General features: G+C 39.6%; 1 protein-coding gene and 1 pseudogene across 2 annotated transcripts in view; one reads left to right on the top strand and one right to left on the bottom strand.

Annotated features, from left to right (window-relative positions):
- The window catches only part of ARHGAP18 (Rho GTPase activating protein 18), a 164,457-nt gene that overhangs the window by 44,571 nt on the left and 103,983 nt on the right, over positions 1 to 15,903 (top strand). The gene's annotated exons all lie outside the window — the stretch shown is intronic.
- Positions 8,472 to 9,527, bottom strand: LOC139013049 (single-stranded DNA-binding protein 2 pseudogene; annotated as a pseudogene).

Genomic DNA, 15,903 nt, shown 5'->3' with positions numbered 1-15,903 from the left:
TTCTGTCCTTAACACCAGGAAAAGGAAAGGAAGGAAATGATTGAGCCTTGCACCATATAACATAAACATTATGTTACATTTTCATAAATATTTTGTCATGTGTTAAGAAATACGGCTGTAATCCACGTGCTTAACTAAAAATGCCATAACTGAAAATTAACCATCATGTTAAATAAAGTTCAGTCCTTGGAGTTTGAAAGACCTTGGAAGTGTCCTTTTGAACCAGAGCCACATTTGCAAGTTGAACTAATGTTAGCAGGCCTGCCTTAGGGCATGGGTGGGCCACACTGAGGCCTGCAACCTTGACTTTTAGGGCAAGATGGAATGTGGGTGGGTCCTCTTTTGGCAGCCTCCATGGTTCCCTCCTTTAAGAACTACCACTGCCTAAGGGCCAAATGGAAGACTGCCATCTTCATATACTTAGCTTTAGTTCTTGACTTTGTAAGGCTTGCCTATTTCTGGGTTCCAACAACTTACTGAGTAAGCATAACCATTCGGTCACTCAGTCATTCCACGTGTAATTGCTGAGCTCTTACTGTGTGTCAGGCAGTTGTCTAGGAGCTGGGGCTGCAATGAAAACAAACACCTGGGTTGGGAGAGGAGGGTACGCAGTGGAAAATGAAGACCTGGGCAGGTGAGCCTTGCAGATATATGGGGGTAAGAGTTAGGGAAAGAGCTTTTAATGTTGCTTCAAGTGAGATGGGAAGCCAGTGAGTGAGGAGGGTTTTGAACATGGGGAAACAGAGCACATTTTGGCTTTAGAAGGTCTCTCTGGCTGTTTTGTTGAATGTAGTCTGTAGAAGAAGAGACACTACTCAGGAGGGTTAAGGTGATGGCTTGTTGGGCCAAGGTTTTAGTTGTTTAGGTTAGTGGAGGTGGTGAGCATGAAATATTTTGGAGGTAGAGCCTGTAGGATTTCCTGATGTTTGTGGTATATGAGCAAATGAGACTAAAGACTGTTGCAAGGTTTGGCCTATGCAACTCCATTGATTTCGATCGGGAAGACTTCCAGAGTGAAGGGAGGTAGACAGGGCAAGATCTGAAGCCCAGTTTTGGACATGCGACTCAGAAACATCTTGAGAGAAGCTTTAAGGAAAAGGTATTGTCATTCTTGATGAGTCAAAGTTTTTACACAAATTCACAGCATTTAAAAAAAAAAAACAGCTATGTGCTAAAGTATGAGTAGAGTTTTTTCCTTCTGAATTTGTGTTTTATCTGAAATTATGAATATTTTTGGTGAAGGAAGGGATGGTTATAACTTTTTACAATGCAATATGGAAGTTACATGTCTTATTTTTTTTAACCTTAGAATTTAGGGCATGTTTTCTCATTCTAATTTTGTAGGATTTGGTGACCAAAACATTTTTAACCTATCTATGGATTACTGTTTCCTGAATCAACCTACTCCTCTATTTCATGACATGGGAGTGCTTTTATAGAAACATACTTTCTCTATCGTATAGTTGAGAAGCCTTATCTATACTTTTCTCTTGAATTGTGAAAAGACACACCCAGTATTTCAAATGGGCAGGTCTTACCTTTACTTACTTATGTTATTTGAGTTTTAACTGCCCTCATCTGTGAGGCTTGTGATTTTTGTGGGCCTGTTTAAAGCTACCTTAACGTGAAGAACTTATGTTATCTTTATGCCTCTCATATGTAAGGATTCATAAATCTCAAGACACGGCTCCGCCCAAAACACTGCTGCAAACTTTGCCTTGTACCCATGGCCACTTCTTTCTTTGTTCACCTGCACTGTATCTCTCTCTTTTCTAAGTGGGGCTTGTGCTTATTTAAAGGTTTATGTTTGTTCTTTTTATGTTTTAAGTTCTTAGTATTTATCAGGCTTTTAAGAATATTGCAGCAAAATGAACTCATAAAAATGAATGCATTTAATGATGCACAATTGATTGCTATTGGATTGGATGGCATTTAGGCTTAAATAGTTTTTAATAATTGGACCAGCAAAATGATTTTTTTCCCCTCTTATTTTTAAACTAGAGGCCCAGTGTATGAAATTTGTGCATGGGTAGGGTCCCTAGGCCTGGCTGGTGATCAGGGCTGATTGGGGCCTTCTGGCTGCTGGCCGGGGCCTTCCTTCCCTGGCTGCTGGCTGGGGCCTTCCTCGTTCTGTGCCACCCCCTGGTGGTCTGCGCATGTCATAGTGAGTGATCGAACTCTCGGTCTCCCAGTCCAACTCCTGAGGGGACACTTTGCATATTAGCCTTTTATATATATATTAGATTCCCTGTTAGCTATAAACATGGGCATCATTCACACATTAGAAAAAGACCCCACTATTCTAGAGGCCAAGGCTGCACTTGTCTGCAGTGGAAGTTCCCTGTGCTCCATGGTCATAGATCAGTGAGGTCTCACTCCCTTGGCTGCCTTTGATTGGTATTGATATTTAATGACATTTTTATTTTGATAAGAAGAGATAGAGAATAAGAAGTCTCCTTATGGGAGGAGAGTGGGGATGAATAAAGATCTTGGGAGTGAGTTAGGGCAGAGGGAGCAAAAGGGATGATGTCTGGGTAACTGTGAAGATAAATTCTTTTTATTTTATTTTTAAAAAAATCTTTATTGTTGCAAGTATTTGACTTCTATGATTGTTGCTGTGATCTATGAGCTGGCCAAGTTTATCCTCCACCACACCCTGCCCCCCTTCTTTTTTTTGCAAGAAATAAACAGAAACCATGGAGACGTCTGTGACCAGTGTGACATCTGGAGTCTTTCTCATACTCAAGTCCCTTAAGTATCTCAATTTCTGTGTTAAAAGGAAGTGTGAAATGTTATTGCCTTTACACATGTGTTTTGGTAGTTGCTTTTTAGCTGCAAAGAACACTTAAGCATCTTTAGGGAAAACGGGGTTTCTTGCAGGCATCTGGGTCATAGGGAAAGGAAACATCGCTGGTCTTCTACCCTCTGTGACTGGCCATGTGGCACGCCTGCTTTCTCTTTGAGATTCTTCAGTTCACTGGCCTAATCATCTCATCATTTTGAGCTTGAGCATGTCTCTTCTTAATGGCCGTCTCAGCCTTGTTGCCCTTATCGTCTTACATATCATAGCCAGCAGACCCATATTGTTGTTTTCTAACTTCAAAGTTATGAAGGAGGATCATATTTGCCAGTGAATCTTTCTGAGCTGCCTCAGACAGCCCATGATTTGACCATTTGGGGATCTTTGGGGTCTTTTTAAGTAGTTGGTGGGTAGGGCAGCCTGTAGAAGGGAGGTAGTATCTTGGCCAAGCCATTTAGGACAACGTACCTTTATCTGATTCCTTACCTAGGAGATGAGCATAACAATGCTTTGTCTGCCTCACAAAGTTAATTATTATAAAGATAAAACATGTAGCTTTAGAGGCTTTTAAAAAATATACAGATGAGGAATATTTTTGTAAATCCTTTTCAATACAATATCTTAAGTTTTCCCTAGACATTTCACCAAACCAGAATTGTCGTGCTAATAAAAGTTTGAATGAAGGACCGAGTGAATGAATATGAGAGGGAGTGGAGTGGAGTGATTATACACACAGACTTTGGAGCGAGGCTTTCCAGGTCAGAGTCCTGGACAGCTTGTTTAATGTTGTAGGGCCTCAGTTTATTTTCCTTCTACAAACTGGGGATAATAATACCTTACTCAAGAGTTTATGAGTCTTGAATGAGTTAATACATGTGATGCACTTAGAAGAGTGCTTGATATAAAGCACAACAATTTTCTATGATGATTCAGGGCTGTCAGATTTTTGAGATTGACTTGTAAATGGTTTGGGAAGAGCATGTTTGCTTTAATACACATGGAGTGTAACGTCTAAATTTTAAAAATAACATTTGTGAAATGAGTTATAAAAATATCTCAGAATATGTTTATTTCAATAATTACCAAGACTACCAAGAAGGGTTTTAAACTATTGAATGTTAGGCTCAGGTGACTATTTTGAATTGCTTTTCATAGTTTAGTTTGGGCAGATGTAAATTTCTAAATCATTTGTACTCTTAATAAGAGTACAATGAAAATCATGTCATGTAGAGCAAGAAAAAATTATTTGCTCATGTTCTTCAGTGAGCAAATTGACTTTAGGTTATTTGAATTCTTACAGGTAAAAGTAATCACTATAACTAAAGTATTTAAAGGAAGGATAGTTTTTCACCTTTGTTGCCCTTACAACATGTTTATGTGCTTTATGAACAACTCTTGACCTCATAACCAAGAAGTGCTGTTTCACGGAGCAGGGCTAAGCTGGGTGTGATATCCATGGAGATATCTGGGGGGATGTGTTCCCCCACCCAGTTCCCCCTGATCCCTGTGCCCCACCCCCTTTCCCATTTAGTGCACACACTTGAAAACGGAGCTGTTGATTTTTCTCTTCATCTATATCATACATGATACATTTATTTTGAATGCCTACAGCGCACTGGGCCCTGAGCTAGGAAACTGTCTGCTTAGCCATTTCTTCTCAAAGCTCTCCCTACATCTTGCACTTGAAGCTGCTATGAACTCAGCAACTCCTGCTTACATATGGCTCACCAGGGCAGCCTGTTGCTTCCCTCTCTGAGCGACTGGAGACTTTTTCCCTGAGAGTATCTAGAGGAAGTTGAACTGGAGGCAGAAGAGAGACATATGCCATTTAGAAATGCATTCAATAAGGGGGGGGTGAGGGGGGGGAGAATGGCAGAAATTATATTTAAATTCCATGGAGCTGTAAATTCTTCAATAGTGACATTTTATGGATTAATAGATTTATGTTCACCAGCCAGAGAAACCCCAAACACCATTTATTTGCGGCATTGCTGCTATATAACTACTATCCAATAACATTCTTAGAAATAAATGTTTCAAACCCAAATAAAATCTTCAACTAAGTTGGGGGTTATCTTTCAATATTTCTTTGTTGCCTCTCAGGACCATTGTGGCCTGAGAAGTGAAGGTGCTGTGTCCTTTGCTGCCTTTAGTTTTATCTTTCTGAGTACAATGTGTTTCCCAAGATAAAGGGAGCTCTGCACACCCCCAATAAACACGTCTTCCACAGCTCCTCAATATGCCTGTCTCCCATTAGGGATTAGGCATGTCTAAATGCGTCATTTATTTTGGAAAATTTAAGGAGGTGGAAATTGATAGATGGTCTTGCTATCCTAGTTGAATCAGATTAAAACTATGTGATGTAATTAATTCAATAAACTGGGAAGTAAATGGCTTAACATCTTGCTGCTATGAAACTGGAAGTGTGTAGAAAAATATTGGGATTCACATTAATAAGAATTTTGACGTTTGGGTGGTTTGGCTGTAGGGATCTGGTGAATCTCTCCATGCTAAAGTCTGTCAGATACCATCCCTCTTTTGAGGCAAATAGTAGGGATCATATATTGTTGATGAGCAGTATAAAATTAAAATCCTACCTAGAAAGAGATTTGGATAAGTTAGATAGACATTTAGGATATGTAAATATGGAATTTATTAACTTTTAAATTATTTTTAAAAGTATCTACTTTGACTAAACAGCTGTGAAGGGCTTTGCTGGGTGTAAATGATAAGCCTAGAATAGATCAATGTAAGAATTCCTGCTCTGAAGAGCTTCCCACATGATTCAAATGGATTCTAAAACAACTTTTTCAGTATCATATTTAGGAAGCTGTGGCATGGTTCTCTCTTTTGAGGTATAAAACGTTAAAATAATTTGTGGCTGAGTAATTGAGATTTGGTTTGGGTAAGGAAAGATATTGGCAACTGAAAGTTGAAAGGAACTTTGGCTATTTATAGGTGGTCTAGAAACATGTAACTCGACCAACTTATTCTATAATTAATGTTTTTACTAGAGTTACTGAGTGTGTGTCTGTTTATTTCTCTCTGGTCCAAATAATACAGTCAAAGCTATGATCTATCATCTGATAGAAGTTATTTGGATCAAGGTAGAAATAAATTTGTATATATATTTTTAAACTAAATAATTGATTATTAATATTTTTACTTATTATTTAAAACATGGATATATATGATTTAGTATTTCCAGACAAAAATTCTTTTGAATTGTAGCATTTTCTCATCATTCTGTATTATAGCATAATCAAACAGTGTCATCACACTGGATATTTTATGTAATTGTATAGTATATTAATCCTTTGCTCCAGTTTCTTAGTGAAAGGTTCATGTATTTAAGAACAGAGGGCTGGTAGATTATGTATTAAATGAGTGAAGTTGATGACTGAAAAATACAGACCTCATAAAAGTTTGGGTTTTGGTAGAAAATGTTAGCTAGAATTTTTAGAATACTGAATAAGCTGCCCCACCATCCCACCCCCGCCCTGCCAAATTCTGTCTGCAAGTGAGATCTGGCCCAGGCACCATGACCTTGTGACCCCTATCTTGAAAGTCAAGGTGGTTGTTTGCTATCTGTTGTGTAACATACCACTATAAAACTTAGTGGTTTAAAATAATTTTCTTTCTTGATTCTGAAGGATTATAATCAAGTTCTTTCTTGGGGTCCATCAAGCAAGGAGGCCTGAGGCGGGGTCACCAAAGCTTCTTTATGTCCGGGTTTATTTTGGGTCATCTCTGCTTGCACAGCTTCTCCACATGATCAGCTTGGGCTTCCTCATAGCATGGTGGATCAGGATAGTCAGACTTCCTACATTCTTGCTGGCTAACCCCACAGTGAGCATTCTACAACATCTGGGTGGAACTGCCAGGCTTCTGAGGGCCTAGCTTCACAAGTTACTCAGTGCCACTTGGCCATTATGTATTGGCAAACTAATTATTGGCCAACTCAGATTCAAGATCGTGGAATAATAGACCTCACCTCTGAGTGAGGGAATGGCTTGCACATAGGGAAGCCATCATCAGTAGGCAACAAGCATCTGTCCTTATCTGCCTTTCCTGGGTTTACTAGCTTCTACTGTAATATAGAAACTTCCGTTCTTTGGAGCTTGACTTCAGAATTCTCCACTAGAAGAGCATTTTTCTTTACCCTAATTTTTCTTTATCCTTAGCAGTAGATAGATTCCATATCCTGTATTTGTGAGTTGATATTTGATATTTTTGGAAGGGTTGAGTTCTTATTATTTGTAGTGTAGTTTAGATCTTTTTTATTTTCTTTCCACCAAAAGCTTATGCTTGATTCTTAAAAATATTTTTCAAAAAAGGATGTAAATTTGAATTTGGGAAGAATAGAGTCCTGGGAAATGAGATACTCCTTGCAAAGAACATGTTCCTTTTATTTGATAGCAGCAAAGTTGCCAAAGGCCCTTATTTATTTACATCTATCCAGTGATATTTATGCTAAGGGACTATTGGACACAAATGTAGTACTTTGGAGTACATGATATTTTTGAGATGATAGAGTACTTTTGGAAGACATCCCAGAGGCTATATAAAAATTAATTATTAGTATTTGAATTACTTGGTTTTTCTACTCCCAGTACATGAGTTACATTTAGCAGTTTTCTGGTAACAGTTATAATTGAGCCTTCATACCTCAGTAGCATCACTGCAGGATTTCCTTTCTTCCTTGTTTACAAACCTGTGCTTTATTATGACTATTACTAAACTGTATTTGCTTCTTGCCACACTTCCTTCACAGCAAGGAGGGAGATAAATGGCTAGGATAACCTCTGAACTCCAGGGGACCAGGAGAGTGTGTTTCCCTTAAAAAAAGGGAATTTTTAAAAAACTGTACCTTAAGATTAGAATATGTTTACATTTCTTTAAAAATACATTGTATTTCAGTTTAAGACTATCATTGTTTTTGTGAGAACCTACTGCCTCAATTTAAATTATTGGAATGATGGTAATGTTTTGTCAGATGACTTAATTCCTCAGATTTTAGGGTGATTTAGAGAACCACATTTTCACTACATTTTTTTTCATTCCTATACTACAGATTGATAATCATATCATCTCCATTTTGCAAGCAAAGGAAAGAAACTACAGTTGACTCGTCCTACTCCTCCCCACCAGGATAACTTGCATCAGATGCAACTTAATGAAAACTCTCAAATAAACTATTTTATTCCTATCTATGATTGCAGACATTTACAAAACCATCGCATCTGAATTCACCTTAAAAAATAACATACATAAAGCAGTGATATACACAGCACAAAATAGTTCAGGGAGGGGCAGGAACAACTTTTAAAAATTAAAATGTAAGTGTGAAAAAGGGATAGGATGAAAGTCCCTACTTATTTCTATCTAAGATGTCATGTGATAATATTTTACAGTGTCCTGTGGGTCAATGTATGCATGTGTATATGACCATATAACATATACATATATAATACATTCTCTTTCCCACACATACACATACACAGATAATTATTTGTAGTTAATTTTAGGGTAATTCTTACATGCTGCTCTGTGCAGTTGTTTGAATCACGTTGGAACCCACTTTCTTCACAAAATAGGGAAGACCAGGAAATAAAAAGTTGATTTGCTGTGACTAAGATTCCTTTGTTTAACTGTACAGTGTGATGAATAATTTTCTTCCCTAGTAGTTCTGTGAAGGGCTGACTCACTGTGGTTTTCATGAAGAGACTTGGTGATGGATTACACACTCATTGTCATGCTATTCCAAGTAGGAGAGAACTTGGAAATACTGTCCATACCTCCTGGGCCTAAAGAGCCACTCATGTGATGCGACTCCATTCCACCCATGGGTCCATCTGAACCAGGGCCCATTGGAAAATTAGGCTTGTTAGGTCTAGCAGGTTCTGCATTCATTCATGTATACATGTTGTCTGCAGAGTTGGTTGAATCTGCTGGACTAGGATGATGGGTGTTCCTGGTGGCCCTCCATGTCCCAGGGGACCTACATAGCTCCTAGGAGATGCTGAGGAGTATGGTACTGAATCGGCATTTGTTGGGTTTGGCCAAGGTCTGTCACCACCTGGACCCATGTTCATTCTAGGCATTCCAGGGCCACCTAAAACATTCAGTAGGTGTCTCATTGCACCTCCATAGTTTTGTGGTCTAAGGGCACCATTCCTCTTGGAGGTGCCATTCTGGGCATTGGCCCACCCGTATTTGGAGGTCCTTGTTGTCCAGTTGGGCCCATTCTATTGGGATGTGATGGCTGACTTCCTGGGACCCCTCCAAGTGCCTGGTTAGGTAGGTATCCTCACTGTGGGTCTTGGACCTCCAGGGTACTGAGGTGACATAAAAGGCTGAAAGGACCCTGGTGGTACAGGACCTACTGGCATGCCATCTCCTGGGGGAATGGTTCCTGGCACTGGACTGGGGAGCTGCTGCAGCACTATCATCATGGAAGGCTTTTGCTTCCCTTGAATATTCATATGTTTCCTGTCTTTCTGGAGCTGCACAGTAGAGATCCCACAATATACACCAAGAATGTAAGAATCCTGGTGGCTCCCCTAATGTGATGTTTTTCCCCCCATCTTATCTCTGATAAAAACGTTTGGGCCGATTTCTGAGCTTCCACATGGGCCAGATATTCATATATGTAGAGTGCTAACTTCTCCCAGGCCTGGCTGCTGGACGGGACGGCGCTGCTGTTACTCTTGCCTTTGCCGTACATGCTTGTGCCGAGAGCAGCTCCCATGTGGACTCTCGAGCAACATCGGTTTGAACTGTGCAGGCCTACTTATATGTGGATTTTCTTCAATAAATATATTGGAAAATTTGTTGGAGATTTGTGACAATTTGAAAAAAACCTACAGGCGAACCTTATGATTTTCTTTTCTCTAGCTTACTTTATTGTAAGAATACAGTATATAATACATGAAACATACAAATATATGTGAACCAACTGTTTATGTTATTGGCAAGGGTTCAGATCAACAATAGGCTATTAGTAGTTAAGTTTTTAGGGAGTCAAAAGTTATAAGTGGATTTTCGACTGTGGGGAGTGGGGTGGTGGTGCCCCCACTCTCCTTCCTCCGCCCATTGTTCAAGAGTCAACTGTATTCCCTTTTGAGCTTAGTTTGAAGCCTGAAGCTTGAAATCACAGTCCAGGCTAGGTATCCATAAAACGAAAGGCCCATTCTAATAGCTTTCTATAGATTTCAGTCGAGCCTAAGAGTTTGTTAATCTGCTTAAAGCAAAATCTCTTCAAACAATAAGCCAAATTGTTAGATCTTTGTTTCCCAAACTGTGTGTGGAACACTGTTACTAGGTGTTCTATTAGAAAAGGGCGTTGTGGTCTAATGTTTTGGTGTAAACAAAGTTTCATGCAGGACTTCTTGTAGCATGTAATAAATATCTTAGCATGTATTATGAATTCCTAAAAAATTTTGTGGCAAGAAACATATTCCTAGGAGCCTTTTATTTTATTTTTTTAAAGAACACTTATTACTGATGTTCCAGGGAACACAATTTGTGAAATCCAAAAATATTGCTTTTTCTTTATATGCAGAAATATTGTATAATTTAGAATCAGGAACATATTTTTAGTAGTTGTTAATGTTAAATTGCCCTTCTTCTATTGGCCACCATCCATTTCACTCATACAGGCATTCCCTGCAGGGTCTTCCTTTAGTGAACGGTAAGAATGTTGTTTACTTTTTAATACCCAAGCCTCACAGCACATAAGTCTTTTAATATGACAATTTTCAGCTTATGTTTTTTTGGAGGGAACATCTATATGTATGCCTGCAAACCCAGTACGAATTTTTAAAAACAAATGTGGGGGAAATATCTCGAGTTATTTTTTTTAGTATGTTGTGGACATTGTGAAAACATACACAGTGTTGGCCCAAAGGACATCTGCCATGTCACTGCCCAGAAACAACATGTAATGTTACTAGTTCTTGATCTTCAGTAAGCAGCATTTTAAGCATTTTGCAGTCAACATGATCATTTGTTGATTATGTGTTGGAGGTTTGCTGTGTGTTATGTTTTAGAAAACTGGTTGAGGGTCTTGGGTAGTCATGTAGTATGTTACTTTTTCCATTTAAAAGAATAGGACAACCTCAGTGTTTTAATTTTTTAAAAAAATTTTCAGAACATAGGTTTTCAGACAAGTTAGAGGTGATGTTAACTCAATTAATCCTCATAACAACCCAAGCAGGTAGGTGATATCCCCAGTTTATACCTGAAGAACTGGAGGCACGGAGGGTAAAGTGACTTGCTTGAGGCCCTACAGCTAGAAAGTGGCACAGCTGGGATTTGAACCTGGGCAGTCTGCTGTCTGTCTTCCCCGCTCTGTCATTCACAGAAATTATTTGTTTCCAACTTTTGTAAACTGAATGTGGTTTCTAGAAGTAGATACAGAGCAAGATAAACTACAGTGGAGTGCTCGATTGTCTAGTCGTTTGTGTTCCTTTTTGTAGCAATAAAAACTCCGTTTTCTTTGGTATTGCGAGAAGGTTATCCAACGTGGGTTCTGAGCAGGGTGCTGCTGGTAAAGTCGGCACTTTGGGAGATCACTTTCACTACTTTCAGGCCCCAAGATACCATTTACTGCCACAAAGTAATAAATAGTTTTACTAAATTCTGCCGTTTAGTAAATAATTTGGTGTGGCCCTGAGGAGTCTCCTGGCATTTTGTGGTCAGCTATTCATGTAACTGGGTCAAATTAGATCATAGAGGAAAAGAAAAACAAATATTTATTGAGTACTGTCTATGTTCCAATGTTTAAAATAGAATTTGTTTGATCCTCATAGGTAAGAATTATTATCCTTGTCTTAAAGAAGAGAAAGCTCACATACATGGAACAGATAGCCTCAGGTCACACAGCTTGTGTGCGGATCAATTCTGGATTGAACGGGGGCGGGGGGTCCTTTGCATTCTATTGAGAGGCCTAGATGCTGCTGTTGTCTCTCTTCAATTTCTCTGTATTCAAAGCAAGGGTGTGAATAGCAGTGGGGCCTTGGTCATGGGAAGGGTCTGCTGTGGAAGGCCGTGACCTGGTTCTTTTTTTTTAAAAAAAAAATATTTTTATTGATTTCAGAGAGGAAGGGGGGAGGAGAGAGAGAGAGAGAGAGAGAGAGAGAGAGAGAAACATCAATGATGAGAATCATTGATCAGCTGCCTCCTGCACGCCCCCTACTGGGTATCAAGCCTGCAACCGGAGCCTGTGTCTTTGGCCGGAATCAAACCCAGGACCCTTCTGTCCGTAGGCCCACTCTCTATCCACTGAGTCAAACCAGCTAGGGCTGTCACCTGGTTTTTTCAAAGCAGCAGTCTGGGCTGTGGTGGGGCTGCAGGAGCTGATGGAGAAGTAAAGGTACCTGTATACTGGTTGGAGGAGAGAGCCCTAGTCTGGAGCCCCTCTTCTCTCTCTACTCGTTGGCATTTATAAACTGGAAACCCTTCAAATGCATTAAAAATCTCCCGTGTGACACAGTAACAAGATATGCCTTTAAAATATACTGCTGTCACCACTACCACCACTCTCATTGCCATTTGATGGTTGTATTTTTCTACAAAAGCTGAATAGTCAGATTTAACTCTTGAAACAGTACAGTGAAACAGCTGTGAAGCTACATTGCCTGCAGGTCTTCCCTAACTAGACGGTCCCAGTACCTTCCTTCTCTGTTGCATGAGAACTTCCCACTGGAATCTAAATAAGCAATTCTCTTCTGCTGTGCAAGTGTGGAGGTGTCACACACTAGCTAACGAACAACTCTGTCCACTTAATAAAGTCATTCAAATACTTCAGGGGCCACAACAACATTGAAGTCTTAGCCTACCACACACCCAAAAGTATCAAAATAAAATGGCTTATTTGCTGTTTCAAAAGCGCTTTTCATTAAATTACAGAAAATATTGAAGAAGGTGATTGAAGAAGGTGGTGAGTGAGGGCTGGCTGGGTGGCTACAGAGCTTAGCCATGGATATTTTTTCAATGCAAATAGATTTCTCAGTTTATAACTGACAACCAAGTGATCAACTCACCACAGCTCTTTCTGGAGCTTGCCTACTTTTAGGCAAAGTAATTTGGAACTTGACAGGAGGCCAAAGTTTGGGGAATTGCCTTATTCTTGGTCCTAAACCTAGACCTATTTTATAAATAGTTGATTCCCAGGCCAAGGTGTCCCTGCATGACATGTCCTGCTGCCACAAATGGCTAATCTTAGCAAGAATAGCACTCTGTGCCCACTCCAAGCGCCCCTGCTCTCCGAGGGATGCCACCCTGCACTGCTGTACCAGGTAGAGTTCTTTGGGGGAAGACTGCATGCTCTCCTAGGTGTCTCCCAAGATTCTGTGCCTTTTAAAGCCCCCTTGACATGGCCTTATAGATTCTTGACATTATGTCCATTGTCCCTGTGCCTGGAAAAATGGTTTGCATGGAGCGATCTTCCCAAAGTGCTACGTCTGCAGCCCCAGTGCAGGAAAGGGGAAGGATATATGAACCCCGTGCTGCCGGGGAACCCAGACATGATGGGATCGTCTTGAGAAAGGGGTCCTGTCAGGCTGCGTGACTCCCTGGACAACCTGCCTCTCTGGGGAGAAGGAAGCATGCGTTTTGTCTCGGGCCAATGGGCCTAAAGGTCTCAGTCTAGGGAAGGAGGGAGGGGGTGTCCCTGGGCTTCAAGGTGAAGAACAGAAACATGGGCAGAGACTAGAAAAGGAGAGGAGTTGAGAAGTAAGGGACAGTTGCTTCTGTCACCTTACAGAGGTGCTGGCAGTGGCAGCACCGAGGCAGCCCCTGGTGGCTGCAAGAGGAGGCTGTACCTGAGACACAGGTGGCACTGGAGGGGACCTGCAGGAGCCTCCAAGGAGCCTGGAGGCCGCTGAGGGCTGACCAGGAAGGAGTGAGACCCTGAGGCACAGCAGTGACCAGAGCTCTTGGCTGTAGGGAGGCATGTATGTAACCCCTCGATGGCCTTGGGGAGACCTGAAAACAGACGATGGGTGGGAGAAGATTCCTGTAGTTACATGGATGGGGTATCCATTAGAGACCTTTGGTTAGTTCACATCTCCTCAAATAAGCTTCCTGGGTAGGTGGCCAGGGAGACACCTGTTCAGGTGTACTGTTATTTTTAATTATAGGACTAAAATTAAAAATGTCTATTATAAAATTTTGTTTTGAGGAACCTCTGGCCAGTAAGTTTTAAAGTTTGGAGAGAGTTAGTCTTTAAATTCTCACCTGAAATTTTAATACTCCAAGCATCTTGAAGAAATGATTGAAAGAGTGAATTTCATCAGGAATTTGGTCCCTCATGAATCTCCTAAATTGTGACATAGGTGGTTAAGCTCATGAAATCACAGAACAAAATGTTTTCATTCTTTTTGAGAGCATTATTAAATGCTACAAATCTATATAATGCTGCATTATTGATATGCATGAATATTTTCCTCTTCTATGCATGAATATTTTCAAAATAAATATTTACACAATGTATTATTTTATTTGCATTACCTTACATGCCAAAGAAGGACAATATTAATTATTTGTTTGAAAATAAACATTATTTATAGTGTCTAAAATTGTACCTGTGAGTAATGTAAATAATCAGTGGTTTCTTTACTTTCTGAATTGTCATCATGTTTTATTATGTTTGGAACATGAATCATTTTACATTGGAGAATATATATGTTATACGTAATGACAGATGACTTGAGACTAGAGTGAAAATCTACACATCAGATATTTAAGAGTTTTGCTTAAGACACATCTGATATTTAAGGCTTTTTCATTTTAACTATAGCATTTGTAGGAGGAATATATCTGATAAGCATATATTTAATTCATCAGTGGTTTTATTTATTTTAATGGCATGTACCAGTTTAAGCACTATACTAATGTGAAGTTAGTATTAGCAGTTTATGAATAACTTTATTTCAACTTATAATTTCCATACAAATCATTTCACATATACATATGAATTTACATGGGCAGGAAATTTGTATTGATTTTGTGATGAACAAAATGTTATGAATGGACTCTTTAGTTAAAGCAATCCCAGGTTTTCTTGTTATTAGCATTAGATTTAATTTGAATTTACATAATTATTTTAAAAACAGACATTAACTATCCCCCTTTAAAAATTATGCCCTAGGTGGTTTGGCTCAGTAGATAAGAGCATTGGCCTGTAGACTGAAGGGTCCCAGGTTCAATTCTGGCCAAGGGCACATGCCTAGGTTGTGGGCTCGATCCCCAGTGGGGGGTGTGCAGGAGGCAGCTGATCAATGATTCTCTCTCATCATTGATGTTTCTCTCTATCCCTCTCCCTTCCTCTCTAAAATCAATAAAAATATATTTAAAAAAATTAAATGACAAGTTGACTTAAATGGTCAAACCTCTTTGTAGTTTCAAAATTCAGAATGGAAATTTGAAGGCTGGGATGCCAGGAGTGGGGGAGGTATGGAAAGAATTGTTTATCCAGGGAGGCTGTTGTCTCAGATCCCCATGAAAAGTGAGTGGGAAAATGTATAATTTTTCTGAGCAATGAAAAAGAGGAATAGGAAGGTGTCTCTATGTGTGTATTTTACCTTCACACTTAGAATGATTTCTGAAACTATTCATATATATATATATATATATATATATATATATATTAAATGGATTATTGTCTCTGTATCTCTCATTGAAATCCTCTGAAGAAATTTTCAAATGTCAAAACATTATCTGTCCCTTTCTCCTTTCTGGGAGAAGCTCCCGCCTTTACCTGAGAGAGTCATTGCCTGGTAGCTGCTGGGTTTCTCCAGGCTGTTGTCTTTTTATGATAGAGATTGATAAGTTTGCTCCCCACTGCTGACGAGGCCTCTGAGGCCTGTCTGGGGAGCGGTCATTAGTGGTAACAACGACTTCTTCCCCTAGAAATGTCAGGTTAGCCCCCTTGGTTCAGCGTGTTTGTTAAATTCCAGACTAAGAAGAGTAACAGCACATACATTTTTGGATGGAAAGAATGACTTGGAATCTGCCTCTGGGCCTTGGGACAATTGCGATTCTCAAGGAAGTAGAAAATAGAGGTTTTTTATTTATTTATTTTTTTTTTATTAGACAAT

Source organism: Myotis yumanensis, unplaced genomic scaffold, assembly GCF_028538775.1.
Source record: "Myotis yumanensis isolate MYYU_CA2020_CCGP unplaced genomic scaffold, mMyoYum1.0.hap1 SCAF_6, whole genome shotgun sequence".
NCBI lineage: Eukaryota > Metazoa > Chordata > Mammalia > Chiroptera > Vespertilionidae > Myotis > Myotis yumanensis.
The sequence above is the reverse complement of the archived record's forward strand: the minus strand, read 5'-3'. Positions and strand labels throughout refer to the sequence as shown.